At 45.7% G+C, this 22,812-nt stretch overlaps 27 non-coding genes across 27 annotated transcripts in view; all 27 read left to right on the top strand.

The window, feature by feature from the left end:
• The first annotated feature begins 1,489 nt into the window (after window positions 1-1,489).
• Window positions 1,490-1,571, top strand: TRNAL-AAG (transfer RNA leucine (anticodon AAG)). The gene has a single exon. It is a non-coding gene; the product is annotated as a tRNA-Leu (tRNA).
• Window positions 1,572-1,907: 336 nt separating this feature from the next.
• TRNAL-AAG (transfer RNA leucine (anticodon AAG)) lies at window positions 1,908-1,989 on the top strand. Its single transcript has one exon. It is a non-coding gene; the product is annotated as a tRNA-Leu (tRNA).
• Window positions 1,990-3,577: 1,588 nt separating this feature from the next.
• TRNAL-AAG (transfer RNA leucine (anticodon AAG)) lies at window positions 3,578-3,659 on the top strand. The gene has a single exon. It is a non-coding gene; the product is annotated as a tRNA-Leu (tRNA).
• Window positions 3,660-3,995: 336 nt separating this feature from the next.
• Window positions 3,996-4,077, top strand: TRNAL-AAG (transfer RNA leucine (anticodon AAG)). The gene has a single exon. It is a non-coding gene; the product is annotated as a tRNA-Leu (tRNA).
• A 754-nt stretch (window positions 4,078-4,831) lies between these two features.
• TRNAL-AAG (transfer RNA leucine (anticodon AAG)) lies at window positions 4,832-4,913 on the top strand. Its single transcript has one exon. It is a non-coding gene; the product is annotated as a tRNA-Leu (tRNA).
• A 755-nt stretch (window positions 4,914-5,668) lies between these two features.
• On the top strand, window positions 5,669-5,750 carry TRNAL-AAG (transfer RNA leucine (anticodon AAG)). The gene has a single exon. It is a non-coding gene; the product is annotated as a tRNA-Leu (tRNA).
• A 335-nt stretch (window positions 5,751-6,085) lies between these two features.
• Window positions 6,086-6,167, top strand: TRNAL-UAG (transfer RNA leucine (anticodon UAG)). The gene has a single exon. It is a non-coding gene; the product is annotated as a tRNA-Leu (tRNA).
• Window positions 6,168-6,504: 337 nt separating this feature from the next.
• Window positions 6,505-6,586, top strand: TRNAL-UAG (transfer RNA leucine (anticodon UAG)). Its single transcript has one exon. It is a non-coding gene; the product is annotated as a tRNA-Leu (tRNA).
• A 1,590-nt stretch (window positions 6,587-8,176) lies between these two features.
• Window positions 8,177-8,258, top strand: TRNAL-UAG (transfer RNA leucine (anticodon UAG)). The gene has a single exon. It is a non-coding gene; the product is annotated as a tRNA-Leu (tRNA).
• Window positions 8,259-8,595: 337 nt separating this feature from the next.
• On the top strand, window positions 8,596-8,677 carry TRNAL-AAG (transfer RNA leucine (anticodon AAG)). The gene has a single exon. It is a non-coding gene; the product is annotated as a tRNA-Leu (tRNA).
• A 336-nt stretch (window positions 8,678-9,013) lies between these two features.
• TRNAL-AAG (transfer RNA leucine (anticodon AAG)) lies at window positions 9,014-9,095 on the top strand. The gene has a single exon. It is a non-coding gene; the product is annotated as a tRNA-Leu (tRNA).
• Window positions 9,096-9,433: 338 nt separating this feature from the next.
• TRNAL-AAG (transfer RNA leucine (anticodon AAG)) lies at window positions 9,434-9,515 on the top strand. The gene has a single exon. It is a non-coding gene; the product is annotated as a tRNA-Leu (tRNA).
• A 337-nt stretch (window positions 9,516-9,852) lies between these two features.
• Window positions 9,853-9,934, top strand: TRNAL-AAG (transfer RNA leucine (anticodon AAG)). The gene has a single exon. It is a non-coding gene; the product is annotated as a tRNA-Leu (tRNA).
• Window positions 9,935-10,269: 335 nt separating this feature from the next.
• On the top strand, window positions 10,270-10,351 carry TRNAL-UAG (transfer RNA leucine (anticodon UAG)). Its single transcript has one exon. It is a non-coding gene; the product is annotated as a tRNA-Leu (tRNA).
• A 335-nt stretch (window positions 10,352-10,686) lies between these two features.
• Window positions 10,687-10,768, top strand: TRNAL-AAG (transfer RNA leucine (anticodon AAG)). The gene has a single exon. It is a non-coding gene; the product is annotated as a tRNA-Leu (tRNA).
• A 337-nt stretch (window positions 10,769-11,105) lies between these two features.
• Window positions 11,106-11,187, top strand: TRNAL-UAG (transfer RNA leucine (anticodon UAG)). Its single transcript has one exon. It is a non-coding gene; the product is annotated as a tRNA-Leu (tRNA).
• A 336-nt stretch (window positions 11,188-11,523) lies between these two features.
• TRNAL-AAG (transfer RNA leucine (anticodon AAG)) lies at window positions 11,524-11,605 on the top strand. Its single transcript has one exon. It is a non-coding gene; the product is annotated as a tRNA-Leu (tRNA).
• Window positions 11,606-11,941: 336 nt separating this feature from the next.
• Window positions 11,942-12,023, top strand: TRNAL-UAG (transfer RNA leucine (anticodon UAG)). Its single transcript has one exon. It is a non-coding gene; the product is annotated as a tRNA-Leu (tRNA).
• A 336-nt stretch (window positions 12,024-12,359) lies between these two features.
• Window positions 12,360-12,441, top strand: TRNAL-AAG (transfer RNA leucine (anticodon AAG)). Its single transcript has one exon. It is a non-coding gene; the product is annotated as a tRNA-Leu (tRNA).
• Window positions 12,442-12,778: 337 nt separating this feature from the next.
• On the top strand, window positions 12,779-12,860 carry TRNAL-UAG (transfer RNA leucine (anticodon UAG)). Its single transcript has one exon. It is a non-coding gene; the product is annotated as a tRNA-Leu (tRNA).
• Window positions 12,861-19,010: 6,150 nt separating this feature from the next.
• TRNAL-AAG (transfer RNA leucine (anticodon AAG)) lies at window positions 19,011-19,092 on the top strand. Its single transcript has one exon. It is a non-coding gene; the product is annotated as a tRNA-Leu (tRNA).
• Window positions 19,093-19,428: 336 nt separating this feature from the next.
• TRNAL-AAG (transfer RNA leucine (anticodon AAG)) lies at window positions 19,429-19,510 on the top strand. Its single transcript has one exon. It is a non-coding gene; the product is annotated as a tRNA-Leu (tRNA).
• A 1,171-nt stretch (window positions 19,511-20,681) lies between these two features.
• Window positions 20,682-20,763, top strand: TRNAL-AAG (transfer RNA leucine (anticodon AAG)). Its single transcript has one exon. It is a non-coding gene; the product is annotated as a tRNA-Leu (tRNA).
• A 755-nt stretch (window positions 20,764-21,518) lies between these two features.
• Window positions 21,519-21,600, top strand: TRNAL-UAG (transfer RNA leucine (anticodon UAG)). Its single transcript has one exon. It is a non-coding gene; the product is annotated as a tRNA-Leu (tRNA).
• A 337-nt stretch (window positions 21,601-21,937) lies between these two features.
• Window positions 21,938-22,019, top strand: TRNAL-UAG (transfer RNA leucine (anticodon UAG)). Its single transcript has one exon. It is a non-coding gene; the product is annotated as a tRNA-Leu (tRNA).
• A 336-nt stretch (window positions 22,020-22,355) lies between these two features.
• On the top strand, window positions 22,356-22,437 carry TRNAL-AAG (transfer RNA leucine (anticodon AAG)). Its single transcript has one exon. It is a non-coding gene; the product is annotated as a tRNA-Leu (tRNA).
• Window positions 22,438-22,773: 336 nt separating this feature from the next.
• Window positions 22,774-22,812, top strand: part of TRNAL-AAG (transfer RNA leucine (anticodon AAG)) — an 82-nt gene continuing 43 nt past the window's right edge. Inside the window, exon 1 of the tRNA in view lies at window positions 22,774-22,812. This exon is cut by the window's right edge and continues 43 nt beyond it. This is a non-coding gene — a tRNA (tRNA-Leu).

Raw genomic sequence — 22,812 nt, forward strand, 5'->3', positions numbered from 1 at the left:
GGCCATTTCTGGAAGCGCTTCGAACGTATTGGTAAAGGGCCGGGTGGACGTTTGTGCCGAATTAAGTCTCTGCATTCTTTGGAGGTTTGGGTTCAAATCCCGCCGGTATCAACTGCCTTTTTTACGGAATGACGAACTTAAAAATGTGTTTCAGCCACGACGCTTTAAATACAATTATCCCACTAGTTATTGGTGATGATGCCCCTTTGCGATTTCTGTTGCTGCGTTCAATGATAAGGTAGCGTGGCCGTGCGGTCTAAGGCGCTGGATTAAGGCTCCAGTGTCTTTGGAGGCATGGGTTCAAATCCCACCGCTGCCAAAACTTGTTTTATGTAAAACACAACCTGCAAAATATTTGTTTTATCTTCGACACAATTAAAATCATTTCACGACAAGCTCCTGGTGATGATGCCCATTGGCCATTTCTGGAAGCGCTCGAACATATTGGTAAAGGGGCCGGGTGGTCGTTGGTGCCGAATTAAGTCTCTGCATTCTTTGGAGGTTTGGGTTCAAATCCCGCCGGTACCAACTGCTTTTTTTAAGGAATGACGAACTTAAAAAGGTGTTTCAGCCACGACGCTTTAAATACAATTTTCCCACTAGCTATTGGTGATGATGCACCTTTGCGATTTCAGTTGCTGCTGTCAATGACCAGGTAGCGTGGCCGAGTGGTCTAAGGCGCTGGATTAAGGCTCCAGTCTAATTGGAGGCATGGGTTCAAATCCCACCGCTGCCAAATCTTGTTTTATGTAAAACACAACCTGCAAAATATTTGTTTTAGCTTCGACACAATTAAAATCATTTCACGACAAGCTCCTGGTGATGATGCAAATTGGACATTTCTGGAAGCGCTTCGAACGTATTGGTAAAGAGGCCGGGTGGACGTTTGTGCCGAATTAAGTCTCTGCATTCTTTGGAGGTTTGGGTTCAAATCCCGCCGGTACCAACTGCCTTTTTTACGTAATGACGACCTTAAAAATGTGTTTCAACCACAAAGCTTTGAATACAATTTTCCCACTAGTTATTGGTGATGATGCCCCTTTGCGATTTCTGTTGCTGCAGTCAATGACCAGGTAGCGTGGCCGAACGGTCTAAGGCACTGGATTAAGTCTCCAGTCTCTTTGGAGGCATGGGTTCAAGTCCCACTGCTGCCAAATCTTGTTTTATGTAAAACACAACCTGCAAAATATTTGTTTTAGCTTCGACACAATTAAAATCATTTCACGACAAGCTCCTGGTGATGATGCCCATTGGCCATTTCTGGAAGCGCTTCGAACGTATTGGTAAAGGGGCCGGGTGGTCGTTGGTGCCGAATTAAGTCTCTGCATTCTTTGGAGGTTTGGGTTCAAATCCCGCTGTACCAACTGCCTTTTTTAAGGAATGACGAACTTAAAAAGGTGTTTCAGCCACGACGCTTTGAATACAATTTTCCCACTAGCTATCGGTGATGATGCCCCTTTGCGATTTCAGTTGCTGCGGTCAACGACCAGGTAGCGTGGCCGAGCGGTCTAAGGCGCTGGATTAAGGCTCCAGTCTCTTTGGAGGCGTGGGTTCAAATCCCACCGCTGCCAAATCTTGTTTTATGCAAAACACAACCTGCAAAATATTTGTTTTAGCTTCGACACAATTAAAATCATTTCACGACAAGCTCCTGGTGATGATGCCCATTGGCCATTTCTGGCAGCGCTTCGAACGTATTGGTAAAGGGGCCGGGTGGACGTTTGTGCCGAATTAAGTATCTGCATTCTTTGGAGGTTTGGGTTCAAATCCCGCCGGTACCAACTGCCTTTTTTACGTAATGACGACCTTAAAAATGTGTTTCAGCCACGACGCTTTGAATACAATTTTCCCACTAGTTATTGGTGATGATGCCCCTTTGCGATTTCTGTTGCTGCATTCAATGACCAGGTAGCGTGGCCGAGCGGTCTAAGGCGCTGGATTAAGGTTCCAGTCTCTTTGGAGGCGTGGGTTCAAATCCCACCGCTGCCATATCTTGTTTTACGTAAAACACAACCTCCAAAATATGTTTTATAGCATCGACAAAATTAAAATCATTTCACGACAAGCTCCTGGTGATGATGCCCATTGGCCATTTCTGGAAGCGCTTCGAACGTATTGGTAAAGGGGCCGGGTGGACGTTTGTGCCGAATTAAGTCTCTGCATTCTTTGGAGGTTTGGGTTCAAATCCCGCCGGTACCAACTGCCTTTTTTAAGGAATGACGAACTTAAAAATGTGTTTCAGCCACGACGCTTTAAATACAATTATCCCACTAGTTATTGGTGATGATGCCCCTTTGCGATTTCTGTTGCTGCGTTCAATGATAAGGTAGCGTGGCCGTGCGGTCTAAGGCGCTGGATTAAGGCTCCAGTGTCTTTGGAGGCATGGGTTCAAATCCCACCGCTGCCAAAACTTGTTTTATGTAAAACACAACCTGCAAAATATTTGTTTTATCTTCGACACAATTAAAATCATTTCACGACAAGCTCCTGGTGATGATGCCCATTGGCCATTTCTGGAAGCGCTCGAACATATTGGTAAAGGGGCCGGGTGGTCGTTGGTGCCGAATTAAGTCTCTGCATTCTTTGGAGGTTTGGGTTCAAATCCCGCCGGTACCAACTGCTTTTTTTAAGGAATGACGAACTTAAAAAGGTGTTTCAGCCACGACGCTTTAAATACAATTTTCCCACTAGCTATTGGTGATGATGCACCTTTGCGATTTCAGTTGCTGCTGTCAATGACCAGGTAGCGTGGCCGAGTGGTCTAAGGCGCTGGATTAAGGCTCCAGTCTAATTGGAGGCATGGGTTCAAATCCCACCGCTGCCAAATCTTGTTTTATGTAAAACACAACCTGCAAAATATTTGTTTTAGCTTCGACACAATTAAAATCATTTCACGACAAGCTCCTGGTGATGATGCAAATTGGACATTTCTGGAAGCGCTTCGAACGTATTGGTAAAGAGGCCGGGTGGACGTTTGTGCCGAATTAAGTCTCTGCATTCTTTGGAGGTTTGGGTTCAAATCCCGCCGGTACCAACTGCCTTTTTTACGTAATGACGACCTTAAAAATGTGTTTCAACCACAAAGCTTTGAATACAATTTTCCCACTAGTTATTGGTGATGATGCCCCTTTGCGATTTCTGTTGCTGCAGTCAATGACCAGGTAGCGTGGCCGAACGGTCTAAGGCACTGGATTAAGTCTCCAGTCTCTTTGGAGGCATGGGTTCAAGTCCCACTGCTGCCAAATCTTGTTTTATGTAAAACACAACCTGCAAAATATTTGTTTTAGCTTCGACACAATTAAAATCATTTCACGACAAGCTCCTGGTGATGATGCCCATTGGCCATTTCTGGAAGCGCTTCGAACGTATTGGTAAAGGGGCCGGGTGGTCGTTGGTGCCGAATTAAGTCTCTGCATTCTTTGGAGGTTTGGGTTCAAATCCCGCTGTACCAACTGCCTTTTTTAAGGAATGACGAACTTAAAAAGGTGTTTCAGCCACGACGCTTTGAATACAATTTTCCCACTAGCTATCGGTGATGATGCCCCTTTGCGATTTCAGTTGCTGCGGTCAACGACCAGGTAGCGTGGCCGAGCGGTCTAAGGCGCTGGATTAAGGCTCCAGTCTCTTTGGAGGCGTGGGTTCAAATCCCACCGCTGCCAAATCTTGTTTTATGCAAAACACAACCTGCAAAATATTTGTTTTAGCTTCGACACAATTAAAATCATTTCACGACAAGCTCCTGGTGATGATGCCCATTGGCCATTTCTGGAAGCGCTTCGAACGTATTGGTAAAGAGGCAGGGTGGACGTTTGTGCCGAATTAAGTATCTGCATTCTTTGGAGGTTTGGGTTCAAATCCCGCCGGTACCAACTGCCTTTTTTACGTAATGACGACCTTAAAAATGTGTTTCAGCCACGACGCTTTGAATACAATTTTCCCACTAGTTATTGGTGATGATGCCCCTTTGCGATTTCTGTTGCTGCATTCAATGACCAGGTAGCGTGGCCGAGCGGTCTAAGGCGCTGGATTAAGGTTCCAGTCTCTTTGGAGGCGTGGGTTCAAATCCCACCGCTGCCATATCTTGTTTTACGTAAAACACAACCTCCAAAATATGTTTTATAGCATCGACAAAATTAAAATCATTTCACGACAAGCTCCTGGTGATGATGCCCATTGGCCATTTCTGGAAGCGCTTCGAACGTATTGGTAAAGGGGCCGGGTGGACGTTTGTGCCGAATTAAGTCTCTGCATTCTTTGGAGGTTTGGGTTCAAATCCCGCCGGTACCAACTGCCTTTTTTAAGGAATGACGAACTTAAAAATGTGTTTTAACCACGAAGCTTTGAATACAATTTTCCCACTAGCAATTGGTGATGATGCCCCTTTGCGATTTCTGTTGCTGCTGTCAATGACCAGGTAGCGTGGCCGAGCGGTCTAAGGCGCTGGATTAAGGCTCCAGTCACGTTGGAGGCATGGGTTCAAATCCCACCGCTGCCAAATCTTGTTTTACGTAAACACAACCTACAAAATATGTTTTTTCGCATCGACACAATTAAAATCATTTCACGACAAGCTCCTGGTGATGATGCCCATTGGCCATTTCTGGAAGCGCTTCGAACGTATTGGTAAAGGGGCCGGGTGGACGTTTGTGCCGAATTAAGTCTCTGCATTCTTTGGAGGTTTGGGTTCAAATCCCGCCGGTACCAACGGCCTTTTTTTACGTAATGACGACTTTAAAAATGTGTTTCAGCCACGACGCTTTGAATACAATTGTCCAACTGGTTATTGGTGATGATGCCCCTTTGCGATTTCTGTTGCTGCAGTCAATGACCAGGTAGCGTGGCCGAGCGGTCTAAGGCGCTGGATTAAGGCTCCAGTCTCTTTGGAGGCGTGGATTCAAATCCCACCGCTGCCAAACCTTGTTTTATGTAAAACACAACCTGCAACATATTTTTTTTAGCTTCGACACAATTAAAATCATTTCACGACAAGCTCCTGGTGATGATGCCCATTGGCCATTTGTGGAAGCGCTCGAACATATTGGTAAAGGGGCCGGGTGGACGTTTGTGCCGAATTAAGTCTCTGCATTCTATGGAGGTTTGGGTTCAAATCCCGCCGGTACCAACTGACTTTTTTTACGTAATGACGACCTTAGAAATGTGTTTCAGCCACGACGCTTTGAATACAATTTTCCCACTAGCTATTGGTGATGATGCCCCTTTGCGATTTCTGTTGCTGCTGTCAATGACCAGGTAGCGTGGCCGAGCGGTCTAGGGCGCTGGATTAAGGCTCCAGCCTCTTTGGATGCGTGGGTTCAAATCCCACCGCTGCCAAATCTTGTTTCATGTAAAACACAACCTGCAAAAATATTTGTTTTAGCTTCGACACAATTAAAACAATTTCAAGACAAGCTCCTGGTGATGATGCCCATTGGCTATTTCTGGAAGCGCTTCGAACATATTGGTAAAGGGGCCGGGTGGACGTTGGTGGCGAATTAAGTCTCTGCATTCTTTGGAGGTTTGAGTTAAAATCCCGCCGGTATCAACTGCCTTTTTTACGGAATGACGAACTTAAAAAGGTGTTTCAGCCACGACGCTTTTAATACAATTTTCCCACTAGCTATTGGTGATGATGCCCCTTTGCGATTAATGTTGCTGCTGTCAAAGACCAGGTAGCGTGGCCGAGCGGTCTAAGGCACTGGATTAAGGCTCCAGTCTCTTTGGAGGCGTGGGTTCAAATCCCACCGCTGCCAAATCTTGTTTAATGTAAAACACAACCTGCAAAATATTTGTTTTAGCTTCGACACAATTAAAATCAATTCACGATAAGCTCCTGGTGATGATGCCCATTGGCCATTTCTGGAAGCGCTTCGAACGTATTGGTAAAGGGGCCGGGTGGACGTTTGTACCGAATTAAGTCTCTGCATTCTTTGGAGGTTTGGGTTCAAATCCCGCTGGTACCAACTGCCTTTTTAAGGAATTATGAACTTAAAAAGATGTTTCAGCCACGACGCTTTTAATACAATATTCCCACTAGCTATTGGTGATGATGCCTCTTTGCGTTTTCTGTTGCTGCTGTCAATGACCAGCTAGCGTGGCCGAGCGGTCTAAGGCGCTGGATTTAGGCTCCAGTCTCTTTGGAGGCGTGGGTTCAAATCCCACCGCTGCCAAATCTTGTTTTATGTAAAAAACAACCTGGAAAATATTTGTTTTAGCTTCGACACAATTTAAATCATTTCACGACAAGCTCCTGGTGATGATGCCCATTGGCCATTTCTGGAAGCGCTTCGAACGTATTGGTAAAGGGGCCGGGTGGACGTTTGTGCCGAATTAAGTCTCTGCATTCTATGGAGGTTTGGGTTCAAATCCCGCTGGTACCAACTGACTTTTTTTACGTAATGACGACCTTAGAAATGTGTTTCAGCCACGACGCTTTGAATACAATTTTCCCACTAGCTATTGGTGATGATGCCCCTTTGCGTTTTCTGTTGCTGCTGTCAATGACCAGGTAGCGTGGCCGAGCGGTCTAAGGTGCTGGATTTAGGCTCCAGTCGCTTTGGAGGCGTGGGTTCAAATCCCACCGCTGCCAAATCTTTTTTTATGTAAAACACAACCTGCAAAATATTTGTTTTAGCTTCGACACAATTAAAATCATTTCACGACAAGCTCCTGGTGATGATGCCCATTTTCCATTTCTGGAAGCGCTTCGAACGTATTGGGAAAGGGGCCGGGTGGACGTTTGTGCCGAATTAAGTCTCTGCATTCTTTGGAGGTTTGGGTTCAAATCCCGCCGATACCAACTGACTTTTTTCACGTAATGACGACCTTAAAAATGTGTTTCAGCCACGACGTTTTGAATACAATTTTCCCACTAGCTATTGGTGATGATGCCCCTTTGCGATTTCTGTTGCTGCAGTCAATGACCAGGTAGTGTGGCCGAGCGGTCTAAGGCGCTGGATTAAGGCTCCAGTCTCTTTTGAGGCATGGGTTCAAATCCCACTGCTGCCAAATCTTGTTTTATGTAAAACACAACCTGCAAAATATTTGTTTTAGCTTCGACACAATTAAAATCATTTCACGACAAGCTCCTGGTGATGATGCCCATTGGACATTTCTGGAAGCGCTCGAACATATTGGTAAAGGGGTCGGGTGGTCGTTGGTGCCGAATTAAGGCTCTGCATTCTTTGGAGGTTTGGGTTCAAATCCCGCCGGTACCAACTGCCTTTTTTAAGGAATGACGAACTTAAAAATGTGTTTCAACCACGACGCTTTTAATACAACTTTAACACTAGCTTTTGATGACGATGCCCCTTTGCGATTTCTGTTGCAGCTGTCAACGACCAGGTAGCGTGGCCGAGCGGTCTAAGGCGCTGGATTTAGCCTCCATTCTCTTTGGAGGCGTGGGTTCAAATCTCTCCACTGCCAAATCTTGTTTTATGTAAAACACAACCTGCAAAATCTTTGTTTTAGCTTCGACACAATTAAAATCAATTCACGATAATCTCCTGGTGATGATGCCTATTGGCCATTTCTGGAAGCGCTTCGAACGTATTGGTAAAGGGGCCGGGTGGACGTTTGTACCGAATTAAGTATCTGCATTCTTTGGAGGTTTGGGTTCAAATCCCGCCGGTACCAACTGCCTTTTTAATAAATGATGAACTTAAAAAGGTGTTTCAGCCACGACGCTTTTAATACAATATTCCCACTAGCTATTGGTGATGATGCCTCTTTGCGTTTTCTGTTGCTGCTGTCAATGACCAGGTAGCGTGGCCGAGCGGTCTAAGTCGCTGGATTAAGGCTCCAGTCTCTTTGGAGGCGTGGGTTCAAATCCCACTGCTGCCAAATCTTGTTTTATGTAAAACACAACCTGGAACATATTTGTTTTAGCTTCGACACAATTTAAATCATTTCACGACAAGCTCCTGGTGATGATGCCCATTGGCCATTTCTGGAAGCGCTTCGAACGTATTGGTAAAGGGGCCGGGTGGACGTTTGTGCCGAATTAAGTCTCTGCATTCTATGGAGGTTTGGGTTCAAATCCCGCTGGTACCAACTGACTTTTTTTACGTAATGACGACCTTAGAAATGAGTTTCAGCCACGACGCTTTGAATACAATTTTCCCACTAGCTATTGGTGATGATGCCCCTTTGCGTTTTCTGTTGCTGCTGTCAATGACCAGGTAGCGTGGCCGAGCGGTCTAAGGCGCTGGTTTTAGGCTCCAGTCGCTTTGGAGGCGTGGGTTCAAATCCCACCGCTGCCAAATCTTGTTTTATGTAAAACACAACCTGCAAAATATTTGTTTTAGCTTCGACACAATTAAAATCATTTCACGACAAGCTCCTGGTGATGATGCCCATTTTCCATTTCTGGAAGCGCTTCGAACGTATTGGTAAAGGGGCCGGGTGGACGTTTGTGCCGAATTAAGTCTCTGCATTCTTTGGAGGTTTGGGTTCAAATCCCGCCGGTACCAACTGCCTTTTTTTACGTAATGACGACCTTAAAAATGTGTTTCAGCCACGACGCTTTGAATACAATTTTCCCACTAGTTATTGGTGATGATGCCCCTTTGCGATTTCTGTTGCTGCAGTCAATGACCAGGTAGCGTGGCCGAGCGGTCTAAGGTGCTGGATTAAGGCTCCAGTCTCTTTGGAGGCGTGGGTTCAAATCCCACCGCTGCCAAATCTTGTTTGATGTAAAGCACAACCTGCAAAATATTTGTTTTAGCTTCGACACAATTAAAATCATTTCACGACAAGCTCCTGGTGATGATGTTCATTGGCCATTTCTGGAAGCGCTTCGAACGTATTGGTAAAGGGGCCGGGTGGACGTTTGTGCCGAATTAAGTCTCTGCATTCTTTGGAGGTTTGGGTTCAAATCCCGCCGGTATCAACTGCCTATTTTACGGAATGACGAACTTAAAAAGGTGTTTCAGCCACGACGCTTTTTATACAATTTTCCCACTAGCTATTGGTGATGATGCCCCTTTGCGATTAATGTTGCTGTTGTCAAAGACCAGGTAGCGTGGCCGAGCGGTCTAAGGCACTGGATTAAGGCTCCAGTCTCTTTGGAGGCGTGGGTTCAAATCCCACCGCTACCAAATCTTGTTTAATGTAAAACACAACCTGCAAAATATTTGTTTTAGCTTCGACACAATTAAAATCATTTCACGACAAGCTCCTGGTGATGATGCCCATTGGCCATTTCTGGAAGCGCTTCGAACGTATTGGTAAAGGGGCCGGGTGGACGTTTGTGCCGAATTAAGTCTCTGCATTCTTTGGAGGTTTGGGTTCAAATCCCGCCGGTACCAACTGACTTTTTTTCAAGTAATGACGACCTTAAAAATGTGTTTCAGCCACGACGCTTTGAATTCAATTTTCCCACTAGCTATTGGTGATGATGCCCCTTTGCGATTTCTGTTGCTGCAGTCAATGAGCAGTTAGCGTGGCCGAGCGGTCTAAGGCGCTGGATTAAGGCTCCAGTCTCTTTGGAGGCGTGGGTTCAAATCCCACCGCTGCCAAATCTTGTTTAATGTAAAACAAAACCTGCAAAATATTTGTTTTAGCTTCGACACAATTAAAATCATTTCACGACAAGCTCCTGGTGATGATGCCCATTGGCCATTTCTGGAAGCGCTTCGAACGTATTGGTAAAGGGGCCGGGTGGACGTTTGTGCCGAATTAAGTCTCTGCATTCTTTGGAGGTTTGGGTTCAAATCCCGCCGGTACCAACTGCCTTTTTTTACGTAATGACGACCTTAAAAATGTGTTTCAGCCACGACGCTTTGAATACAATTTTCCCACTAGTTATTGGTGATGATGCCCCTTTACGATTTCTGTTGCTGCAGTCAATGACCAGGTAGCGTGGCCGAGCGGTCTAAGGCGCTGGATTAAGGCTCCAGTCTCTTTGGAGGCGTGGATTCAAATCCCACCGCTGCCAAACCTTGTTTTATGTAAAACACAACCTGCAACATATTTGTTTTAGCTTCGACACAATTAAAATCATTTCACGACAAGCTCCTGGCGATGATGCCCATTGGCCATTTCTGGAAGCGCTCGAACATATTGGTAAAGGGGCCGGGTGGACGTTGGTGCCGAATAAAGTCTCTGCATTCTTTGGAGGTTTGGGTTTAAATCCCGCCGGTATCAACTGCCTTTTTTACGTAATGACGACCGTAGAAATGTGTTTCAGCCACGACGCTTTGAATACAATTTTCCCACTAGCTATTGGTGATGATGCCCCTTTGCGTTTTCTGTTGTTGCTATCAATGACCAGGTAGCGTGGCCGAGCGGTCTAAGGCGCTGGATTTAGGCTCTAGTCTCTTTGGAGGCGTGGGTTCAAATCCCACCGCTGCCAAATCTTGTTTAATGTAAAACACAACCTGCAAAATATTTGTTTTAGCTTCGACACAATTAAAATCATTTCACGACAAGCTCCTGGTGATGATGCCCATTGGCCATTTCTGGAAGCGCTCGAACATATTGGTAAAGGGGCCGGGTGGACGTTGGTGCCGAATAAAGTCTCTGCATTCTTTGGAGGTTTGGGTTAAAATCCCGCCGGTATCAACTGCCTTTTTTACGGAATGACGAACTTAAAAAGGTGTTTCAGCCACGACGCTTTTAATACAATTTTCCCACTAGCTATTGGTGATGATGCCCCTTTGCGATTAATGTTGCTGCTGTCAAAGACCAGGTAGCGTGGCCGAGCGGTCTAAGGCACTGGATTAAGGCTCTAGTCTCTTTGGAGGCGTGGGTTCAAATCCCACCGCTGCCAAATCTTGTTTAATGTAAAACACTACCTGCAAAATATTTGTTTTAGCTTCGACACAATTAAAATCATTTCACGACAAGCTCCTGGTGATGATGCCCATTGGCCATTTCTGGAAGCGCTTCGAACGTATTGGTAAAGGGGCCGGGTGGACGTTTGTGCCGAATTAAGTCTCTGCATTCTATGGAGGTTTGGGTTCAAATCCCGCTGGTACCAACTGACTTTTTTTACGTAATGACGACCGTAGAAATGTGTTTCAGCCACGACGCTTTGAATACAATTTTCCCACTAGCTATTGGTGATGATGCCCCTTTGCGTTTTCTGTTGCTGCTGTCAATGACCAGGTAGCGTGGCCGAGCGGTCTAAGGCGCTGGATTTAGGCTCCAGTCGCTTTGGAGGCGTGGGTTAAAATCCCACCGCTGCCAAATCTTGTTTTATGTAAAACACAACCTGCAAAATATTTGTTTTAGCTTCGACACAATTAAAATCATTTCACGACAAGCTCCTGGTGATGATGCCCATTTTCCATTTCTGGAAGCGCTTCGAACATATTGGTAAAGGGGCCGGGTGGACGTTGGTGCCGAATAAAGTCTCTGCATTCTTTGGAGGTTTGGGTTTAAATCCTGCCGGTATCAACTGCCTTTTTTACGGAATGACGAACTTAAAAAGGTGTTTCAGCCACGAAACTTTTAATACAATTTTCCCACTAGCTATTGGTGATGATGCCCCTTTGCGATCAATGTTGCTGCAGTCAAAGACCAGGTAGCGTGGCCGAGCGGTCTAAGGCACTGGATTAAGGCTCTAGTCTCTTTGGAGGCGTGGGTTCAAATCCCACCGCTGCCAAATCTTGTTTAATGTAAAACACTACCTGCAAAATATTTGTTTTAGCTTCGACACAATTAAAATCATTTCACGACAAGCTCCTGGTGATGATGCCCATTGGCCATTTCTGGAAGCGCTTCGAACGTATTGGTAAAGGGGCCGGGTGGACGTTTGTGCCGAATTAAGTCTCTGCATTCTATGGAGGTTTGGGTTCAAATCCCGCTGGTACCAACTGACTTTTTTACGTAATGACGACCGTAGAAATGTGTTTCAGCCACGACGCTTTGAATACAATTTTCCCACTAGCTATTGGTGATGATGCCCCTTTGCGTTTTCTGTTGCTGCTGTCAATGACCAGGTAGCGTGGCCGAGCGGTCTAAGGCGCTGGATTTAGGCTCCAGTCGCTTTGGAGGCGTGGGTTAAAATCCCACCGCTGCCAAATCTTGTTTTATGTAAAACACAACCTGCAAAATATTTGTTTTAGCTTCGACACAATTAAAATCATTTCACGACAAGCTCCTGGTGATGATGCCCATTTTCCATTTCTGGAAGCGCTTCGAACATATTGGTAAAGGGGCCGGGTGGACGTTGGTGCCGAATAAAGTCTCTGCATTCTTTGGAGGTTTGGGTTTAAATCCTGCCGGTATCAACTGCCTTTTTTACGGAATGACGAACTTAAAAAGGTGTTTCAGCCACGAAACTTTTAATACAATTTTCCCACTAGCTATTGGTGATGATGCCCCTTTGCGATTAATGTTGCTGCAGTCAAAGACCAGGTAGCGTGGCCGAGCGGTCTAAGGCACTGGATTAAGGCTCTAGTCTCTTTGGAGGCGTGGGTTCAAATCCCACTGCTGCCAAATCTTGTTGAATGTAAAACACAACCTGCAAAATATTTGTTTTAGCTTCGACACAATTAAAATCATTTCACGACAAGCTCCTGGTGATGATGCCCATTGGCCATTTCTGGAAGCGCTTCGAACGTATTGGTAAAGGGGCCGGGTGGACGTTTGTGCCGAATTAAGTCTCTGCATTCTATGGAGGTTTGGGTTCAAATCCCGCTGGTACCAACTGACTTTTTTTACGTAATGACGACCGTAGAAATGTGTTTCAGCCACGACGCTTTGAATACAATTTTCCCACTAGCTATTGGTGATGATGCCCCTTTGCGTTTTCTGTTGCTGCTGTCAATGACCAGGTAGCGTGGCCGAGCGGTCTAAGGCGCTGGATTTAGGCTCCAGTCGCTTTGGAGGCGTGGGTTAAAATCCCACCGCTGCCAAATCTTGTTTTATGTAAAACACAACCTGCAAAATATTTGTTTTAGCTTCGACACAATTAAAATCATTTCACGACAAGCTCCTGGTGATGATGCCCATTTTCCATTTCTGGAAGTGCTTCGAACGTATTGGTAAAGGGGCCGGGTGGACGTTTGTGCCGAATTAAGTCTCTGCATTCTTTGGAGGTTTGGGTTCATATCCAGCCGGTACCAACTGACTTTTTTACGGAATGACGAACTTAAAAATGTGTTTCAGCCACGACGCTTTGAATACAATTTTCCCACTAGCTATTGGTGATGATGCCCCTTTGCGATTACTGTTGCTGCTGTCAATGACCAGGTAGCGTGGCCGAGCGTTCTAAGGCGCTGGATTAAGGCTCCAGTTTCTTTGGAGGCGTGGGTTCAAATCCCACCGCTGCCAAATCTTGTTTTATGTAAAACACAACCTGCAAAATATTTGTTTTAGCTTCGACACAATTAAAATCATTTCACGACAAGCTCCTGGTGATGATGCCCATTGGATATTTCTGGAAGCGCTTCGAACGTGTTGGTAAAGGGGCCGGGTGGACGTTTGTGCCGAATTAAGTCTCTGCATTCTTTGGAGGATTTGGTTCAAATCCCGCCGGTACCAACTGACTTTTTTTCACGTAATGACGACCTTAAAAATGTGTTTTAGCCACGACGCTTTGAATACAATTTTCCCACTAGTTATTGGTGATGATGCCCCTTTGCGATTTCTGTTGCTGCAGTCAATGACCAGGTAGCGTGGCCGAGCAGTCTAAGGCGCTGGATTAAGGCTCCAGTCTCTTTGGAGGCGTGGATTCAAATCCCACCGCTGCCAAACCTTGTTTTATGTAAAACACAACCTGCAACATATTTGTTTTAGCTTCGACACAATCAAAATCATTTCACGACAAGCTCCTGGTGATGATGCCCATTGGCCATTTCTGGAAGCGCTCGAACATATTGGTAAAGGGGCCGGGTGGACGTTGGTGCCGAATTAAGTCTCTGCATTCTTTGGAGGTTTGGGTTCAAATCCCGCAGGTACCAACTGACTTTTTTCACGTAATGACGACCTTAAAAATGTGTTTCAGCCACGACACTTTGAATACAATTTTCCCACTAGCTATTGGTGATGATGCACCTTTGCGATTTCTGTTGCTGCAGTCAATGACCAGGTAGCATGGCCGGGCGGTCTAAGTCGCTGGATTAAGGCTCCAGTCTTTTTGGAGGCATGGGTTCAAATCCCACTGCTGCCAAATCTTGTTTTATGTAAAACACAACTTGCAAAATATTTGTTTTAGCTTCGACACAATTAAAATCATTTCACCAAAAGCTCCTGGTGATGATGCCCATTGGCCATTTCTGGAAGCGCTTCGAACTTATTGGTAAAGGGGCCGGGTGGACGTTTGTGCCGAATTAAGTCTCTGCATTCTTTGGAGGTTTGGGTTCAAATCCCGCCGGTACCAACTGCCTTTTTTTACGTAATGACGACCTTAAAAATGTGTTTCAGCCACGACGCTTTGAATACAATTGTCCCACTAGTTATTGGTGATGATGCCCCTTTGCGATTTCTGTTGCTGCAGTCAATGACCAGGTAGCGTGGCCGAGCGGTCTAAGGCGCTGGATTAAGGCTCCAGTCGCTTTGGAGGCGTGGGTTAAAATCCCACCGCTGCCAAATCTTGTTTTATGTAAAGCACAACCTGCAAAATATTTGTTTTAGCTTCGACACAATTAAAATCATATCACGACAAGCTCCTGGTGATGATGCCCATTTTCCATTTCTGGAAGCGCTTCGAACATATTGGTAAAGGGGCCGGGTGGACGTTGGTGCCGAATAAAGTCTCTGCATTCTTTGGAGGTTTGGGTTAAAATCCTGCCGGTATCAACTGCCTTTTTTACGGAATGACGAACTTAAAAAGGTGTTTCAGCCACGACGCTTTGAATACAATTTTCCCACTAGCTATTGGTGATGATGCCCCTTTGCGATTACTGTTGCTGCTGTCAATGACCAGGTAGCGTGGCCGAGCGTTCTAAGGCGCTGGGTTAAGGCTCCAGTTTCTATGGAGGCGTGGGTTCAAATCCCACCGCTGCCAAATCTTGTTTTATGTAAAACACAACCTGCAAAATATTTGTTTTAGCTTCGACACAATTAAAATCATTTCACGACAAGCTCCTGGTGATGATGCCCATTGGATATTTCTGGAAGCGCTTCGAACGTGTTGGTAAAGGGGCCGGGTGGACGTTTGTGCCGAATTAAGTCTCTGCATTCTTTGGAGGTTTGGGTTCAAATCCCGCCGGTACCAACTGACTTTTTTTCACGTAATGACGACCTTAAAAATGTGTTTTAGCCACGACGCTTTGAATACAATTTTCCCACTAGTTATTGGTGATGATGCCCCTTTGCGATTTCTGTTGCTGCAGTCAATGACCAGGTAGCGTGGCCGAGCAGTCTAAGGCGCTGGATTAAGGCTCCAGTCTCTTTGGAGGCGTGGATTCAAATCCCACCGCTGCCAAACCTTGTTTTATGTAAAACACAACCTGCAACATATTTGTTTTAGCTTCGACACAATCAAAATCATTTCACGACAAGCTCCTGGTGATGATGCCCATTGGCCATTTCTGGAAGCGCTCGAACATATTGGTAAAGGGGCCGGGTGGACGTTGGTGCCGAATTAAGTCTCTGCATTCTTTGGAGGTTTGGGTTCAAATCCCGCCGGTTTCAGCCACGACGCTTTGAATACAATTTTCCCACTAGCTATTGGTGATGATGCACCTTTGCGATTTCTGTTGCTGCAGTCAATGACCAGGTAGCGTGGCCGGGCGGTCTAAGTCGCTGGATTAAGGCTCCAGTCTTTTTGGAGGCATGGGTTCAAATCCCACTGCTGCCAAATCTTGTTTTATGTAAAACACAACTTGCAAAATATTTGTTTTAGCTTCGACACAATTAAAATCATTTCACGAAAAGCTCCTGGTGATGATGCCCATTGGCCATTTCTGGAAGCGCTTCGAACTTATTGGTAAAGGGGCCGGGTGGACGTTTGTGCCGAATTAAGTCTCTGCATTCTTTGGAGGTTTGGGTTCAAATCCCGCCGGTACCAACTGCCTTTTTTTACGTAATGACGACCTTAAAAATGTGTTTCAGCCACGACGCTTTGAATACAATTGTCCCACTAGTTATTGGTGATGATGCCCCTTTGCGATTTCTGTTGCTGCAGTCAATGACCAGGTAGCGTGGCCGAGCGGTCTAAGGTGCTGGATTAAGGCTCCAGTCTCTTTGGAGGTGTGGATTCAAATCCCACCGCTGCCAAACCTTGTTTTATGTAAAACACAACCTGCAACATATTTGTTTTAGCTTCGACACAATTAAAATCATTTCACGACAAGCTCCTGGTGATGATGCCCATTGGCCATTTCTGGAAGCGCTCGAACATATTGGTAAAGGGGCCGGGTGGACGTTGGTGCCGAATTAAGTCTCTGCATTCTTTGGAGGTTTGGGTTCAAATCCCGCCGGTACCAACTGACTTTTTTCACGTAATGACGACCTTAAAAATGTGTTTCAGCCACGACGCTTTGAATACAATTTTCCCACTAGCTATTGGTGATGATGCACCTTTGCGATTTCTGTTGCTGCAGTCAATGACCAGGTAGCGTGGCCGGGCGGTCTAAGTCGCTGGATTAAGGCTCCAGTCTTTTTGGAGGCATGGGTTCAAATCCCACTGCTGCCAAATCTTGTTTTATGTAAAACACAACTTGCAAAATATTTGTTTTAGCTTCGACACAATTAAAATCATTTCACGACAAGCTCCTGGTGATGATGCCCATTGGCCATTTCTGGAAGCGCTTCGATCTTATTGGTAAAGGGGCCGGGTGGACGTTTGTGCCGAATTAAGTCTCTGCATTCTTTGGAGGTTTGGGTTCAAATCCCGCCGGTACCAACTGCCTTTTTTACGTAATGACGACCTTAAAAATGTGTTTCAGCCACGACGCTTTGAATACAATTGTCCCACTAGTTATTGGTGATGATGCCCCTTTGCGATTTCTGTTGCTGCAGTCAATGACCAGGTAGCGTGGACGAGCGGTCTAAGGCGCTGGATTAAGGCTCCAGTCTCTTTGGAGGCGTGGATTCAAATCCCACCGCTGCCAAACCTTGTTTTATGTAAAACACAACCTGCAACATATTTGTTTTAGCTTCGACACAATTAAAATCATTTCACGACAAGCTCCTGGTGATGATGCCCATTGGCCATTTCTGGAAGCGCTCGAACATATTGGTAAAGGGGCCGGGTGGACGTTGGTGCCGAATTAAGTCTCTGCATTCTTTGGAGGTTTGGGTTAAAATCCCGCCGGTATCAACTGCCTTTTTTACGGAATGACGAACTTAAAAAGGTGTTTCAGCCACGACGTTTTTAATACAATTTTCCCACTAGCTATTGGTGATGATGCCCCTTTGCGATTAATGTTGCTGCTGTCAAAGACCAGGTAGCGTGACCGAGCGGTCTAAGGCACTGGATTAAGGCTCCAGTCTCTTTGGAGGCGTGGGTTCAAATCCCACCGCTGCCAAATCTTGTTTAATGTAAAACACAACCTGCAAAATATTTGTTTTAGCTTCGACACAATTAAAATCATTTCACGACAAGCTCCTGGTGATGATGCCCATTGGCCATTTCTGGAAGCGCTCGAACATATTGGTAAAGGGGCCGGGTGGACGTTGGTGCCGAATTAAGTCTCTGCATTCTTTGGAGGTTTGGGTTCAAATCCCGCCGGTACCAACTGACTTTTTTCACGTAATGACGACCTTAAAAATGTGTTTCAGCCACGACGCTTTGAATACAATTTTCCCACTAGCTATTGGTGATGATGCACCTTTGCGATTTCTGTTGCTGCAGTCAATGACCAGGTAGCGTGGCCGGGCGGTCTAAGTCGCTGGATTAAGGCTCCAGTCTTTTTGGAGGCATGGGTTCAAATCCCACTGCTGCCAAATCTTGTTTTATGTAAAACACAACTTGCAAAATATTTGTTTTAGCTTCGACACAATTAAAATCATTTCACGACAAGCTCCTGGTGATGATGCCCATTGGCCATTTCTGGAAGCGCTTCGATCTTATTGGTAAAGGGGCCGGGTGGACGTTTGTGCCGAATTAAGTCTCTGCATTCTTTGGAGGTTTGGGTTCAAATCCCGCCGGTACCAACTGCCTTTTTTACGTAATGACGACCTTAAAAATGTGTTTCAGCCACGACGCTTTGAATACAATTGTCCCACTAGTTATTGGTGATGATGCCCCTTTGCGATTTCTGTTGCTGCAGTCAATGACCAGGTAGCGTGGACGAGCGGTCTAAGGCGCTGGATTAAGGCTCCAGTCTCTTTGGAGGCGTGGATTCAAATCCCACCGCTGCCAAACCTTGTTTTATGTAAAACACAACCTGCAACATATTTGTTTTAGCTTCGACACAATTAAAATCATTTCACGACAAGCTCCTGGTGATGATGCCCATTGGCCATTTCTGGAAGCGCTCGAACATATTGGTAAAGGGGCCGGGTGGACGTTGGTGCCGAATTAAGTCTCTGCATTCTTTGGAGGTTTGGGTTAAAATCCCGCCGGTATCAACTGCCTTTTTTACGGAATGACGAACTTAAAAAGGTGTTTCAGCCACGACGTTTTTAATACAATTTTCCCACTAGCTATTGGTGATGATGCCCCTTTGCGATTAATGTTGCTGCTGTCAAAGACCAGGTAGCGTGACCGAGCGGTCTAAGGCACTGGATTAAGGCTCCAGTCTCTTTGGAGGCGTGGGTTCAAATCCCACCGCTGCCAAATCTTGTTTAATGTAAAACACAACCTGCAAAATATTTGTTTTAGCTTCGACACAATTAAAATCATTTCACGACAAGCTCCTGGTGATGATGCCCATTGGATATTTCTGGAAGCGCTTCGAACGTGTTGGTAAAGGGGCCTTGTGGACGTTTGTGCCGTATTAAGTCTCTGCATTCTTTGGAGGTTTGGGTTCAAATCCCGCCGGTACCAACTGCCTTTTTTTACGTAATGACGACCTTAAAAATGTGTTTCAGCCACGACGCTTTGAATACAATTTTCCCACTAGTTATTGGTGATGATGCCCCTTTGCGATTTCTGTTGCTGCAGTCAATGACCAGGTAGCGTGGCCGAGCGTTCTAAGGCGCTGGATTAAGGCTCCAGTCTCTTTGGAGGCGTGGGTTCAAATCCCACCGCTGCCAAACCTTGTTTTATGTAAAACACAACCTGCAAAATATTTGTTTTAGCTTCGACACAATCAAAATAATTTCACGACAAGCTCCTGGTGATGATGCCCATTGGCCATTTCTGGAAGCGCTCGAACATATTGGTAAAGGGGCCGGGTGGACGTTTGTGCCGAATTAAGTCTCTGCATTCTTTGGAGGTTTGGGTTCAAATCCCGCCGGTACCAACTGCCTTTTTTTACGTAATGACGACCTTAAAAATGTGTTTCAGCCACGACGCTTTGAATACAATTTTCCCACTAGCTATTGGTGATGATACCCCTTTGCGATTTCTGTTGCTGCAGTCAATGACCAGGTAGCGTGGCCGAGCGGTCTAAGGCGCTGGATTAAGGCTCCAGTCTCTTTTGAGGCATGGGTTCAAATCCCACTGCTGCCAAATCTTGCTTTATGTAAAACACAACTTGCAAAATATTTGTTTTAGCTTCGACACAATTAAAATCATTTCACGACAAGCTCCTGGTGATGATGCCCATTGGCCATTTCTGGAAGCGCTCGAACATATTGGTAAAGGGGCCGGGTGGTCGTTGGTGCCGAATTAAGGCTCTGCATTCTTTGGAGGTTTGGGTTCAAATCCCGCCGGTACCAACTGCCTTTTTTAAGGAATGACGAACTTAAAAATGTGTTTCAACCACGACGCTTTTAATACAACTTTAACACTAGCTTTTGATGACGATGCCCCTTTGCGATTTCTGTTGCTGCTGTCACTGACCAGGTAGCGTGGCCGAGCGGTCTAAGGCGCTGGATTTAGCCTCCAGTCTCTTTGGAGGCGTGGGTTCAAATCTCTCCACTGCCAAATCTTGTTTTATGTAAAACACAACCTGCAAAAATATTTGTTTTAGCTTCGACACAATTAAAATCAATTCACGATAAGCTCCTGGTGATGATGCCCATTGGCCATTTCTGGAAGCGCTTCGAACGTATTGGTAAAGGGGCCGGGTGGACGTTTGTACCGAATTAATTCTCTGCATTCTTTGGAGGTTTGGGTTCAAATCCCGCAGGTACCAACTGCCTTTTAAGGAATGATGAACTTAAAAATGTGTTTCAGCCACGACGCTTTGAATACAATTTTCCCACTAGCTATTGGTGATGATGCCCCTTTGCGATTTCTGTTGCTGCTGTCAATGACCAGGTAGCATGGCCGAGCGTTCTAAGGCGCTGGATTAAGGCTCCAGTCTCTTTGGAGGCGTGGGTTCAAATCCCACCGCTGCTAAATCTTGTTTTATGTAAAACACAACCTGCAAAATATTTGTTTTAGCTTCGACACAATTAAAATCATTTCACGACAAGCTCCTGGTGATGATGCCCATAGGATATATCTGGAAGCGCTTCGAACGTATTGGTAAAGGGGCCGGGTGGACGTTTGTGCCGAATTAAGTCTCTGCATTCTTTGGAGGTTTGGGTTCAAATCCCGCCGGTACCAACTGCCTTTTTTTACGTAATGACGACCTTAAAAATGTGTTTCAGCCACGACGCTTTGAATACAATTTTCCCACTAGTTATTGGTGATGATGCCCCTTTGCGATTTCTGTTGCTGCAGTCAATGACCAGGTAGCGTGGCCGAGCGGTCTAAAGCGCTGGATTAAGGCTCCAGTCTCTGTGGAGGCGTGGGTTCAAATCCCACCGCTGCCAAACCATATTTTATGTAAAACACAACCTGCAAAATATTTGTTTTAGCTTCGACACAATTAAAATCATTTCACGACAAGCTCCTGGTGATGATGCCCATTGGCCATTTCTGGAAGCGCTCGAACATATTGGTAAAGGGGCCGGGTGGACGTTTGTGCCGAATTAAGTCTCTGCATTCTTTGGAGGTTTGGGTTCAAATCCCGCCGGTACCAACTGCCTTTTTTTACGTAATGGCGAACTTAAAAAGGTGTTTCAGCCACGACGCTTTTAATACAATTTTCCCACTAGCTATTGGTGATGATGCCTCTTTGCGTTTTCTGTTGCTGCGGTCAATGACCAGGTAGCGTGGCCGAGCGGTCTTAAGTGCTGGATTTAGGCTCCAGTTGCTTTGGAGGCGTGGTTTCAAATCCCACCGCTGCCAAATCTTGTTTTATGTAAAACACAACCTGCAAAATATTTGTTTTAGCTTCGACACAATTAAAATCATTTCACGACAAGCTCCTGGTGATGATGCCCATTTTCCATTTCTGGAAGCGCTTCGAACGTATTGGTAAAGGGGCCGGGTGGACGTTTGTGCCGAATTAAGTCTCTGCATTCTTTGGAGGTTTGGGTTCAAATCCCGCCGGTACCAACTGACTTTTTTTACGTAATGACGACCGTAGAAATGTGTTTCAGCCACGACGCTTTGAATACAATATTCCCACTAGCTATTGGTGATGATGCCTCTTTGCGTTTTCTGTTGCTGCTGTCAATAACCAGGTAGCGTGGCCGAGCGGTCTAAGGCGCTGGATTTAGGCTCCAGTCTCTTTGGAGGCGTGGGTTCAAATCCCACCGCTGCCAAATCTTGTTTTATGTAAAACACAACCTGGAAAATATTTGTTTTAGCTTCGACACAATTTAAATCATTTCACGACAAGCTCCTGGTGATGATGCCCATTGGCCATTTCTGGAAGCGCTTCGAACGTATTGGTAAAGGGGCCGGGTGGACGTTTGTGCCGAATTAAGTCTCTGCATTCTATGGAGGTTTGGGTTCATATCCCGCTGGTACCAACTGACTTTTTTTACGTAATGACGACCTTAGAAATGTGTTTCAGCCACGACGCTTTGAATACAATTTTCTCACTAGCTATTGGTGATGATGCCCCTTTGCGTTTTCTGTTGCTGCTGTCAATGACCAGGTAGCGTGGCCGAGCGTTCTAAGGCGCTGGATTTAGGCTCCAGTCGCTTTGGACGCGTGGGTTCAAATCCCACCGCTGCCAAATCTTGTTTTATGTAAAACACGACCTGCAAAATATTTGTTTTAGCTTCGATACAATTAAAATCATTTCACGACAAGCTCCTGGTGATGATGCCCATTTTCCATTTCTGGAAGCGCTTCGAACGTATTAGTAAAAGGGCCGGGTGGACGTTTGTGCCGAATTAAGTCTCTGCATTCTTTGGAGGTTTGGGTTCAAATCCCGCCGGTACCAACTGCCTTTTTTACGTAATGACGACCTTAAAAATGTGTTTCAGCCACGACGCTTTGAATACAATTTTCCCACTAGTTATTGGTGATGATGCCCCTTTGCGATTTCTGTTGCTGCATTCAATCACCAGGTAGCGTGGCCGAGCGGTCTAAGGCGCTGGATTAAGGCTCCAGTCTCTTTGGAGGCGTGGGTTCAAATCCCACCGCTGCCAAATCTTGTTTTATGTAAAACACAACCTGCAAAATATTTGTTTTAGCTTCGGCACAATAAAAATCATTTCACGACAAGCTCCTGGTGATGATGCCCATTGGCGATTTCTGGAAGCGCTTCGAACGTATTGGTAAAGGGGCCGGGTGGACGTTGGTGCCGAATTAAGTCTCAGCATTCTTTGGAGGTTTGGGTTCAAATCCCGCCGGTATCAACTGCCTTTTTTACGGAATGACGAACTTAAAAAGGTGTTTCAGCCACGACGCTTTTAATACAATTTTCCCACTAGCTATTGGTGATGATGCCCCTTTGCGATTAATGTTGCTGCTGTCAAAGACCAGGTAGCGTGGCCGAGCGGTCTAAGGCACTGGATTAAGGC

This window comes from Lampetra planeri, chromosome 60, assembly GCF_965212315.1.
Source record: "Lampetra planeri chromosome 60, kcLamPlan1.2.h2, whole genome shotgun sequence".
Classification (NCBI taxonomy): Eukaryota; Metazoa; Chordata; class Hyperoartia; order Petromyzontiformes; family Petromyzontidae; genus Lampetra; species Lampetra planeri.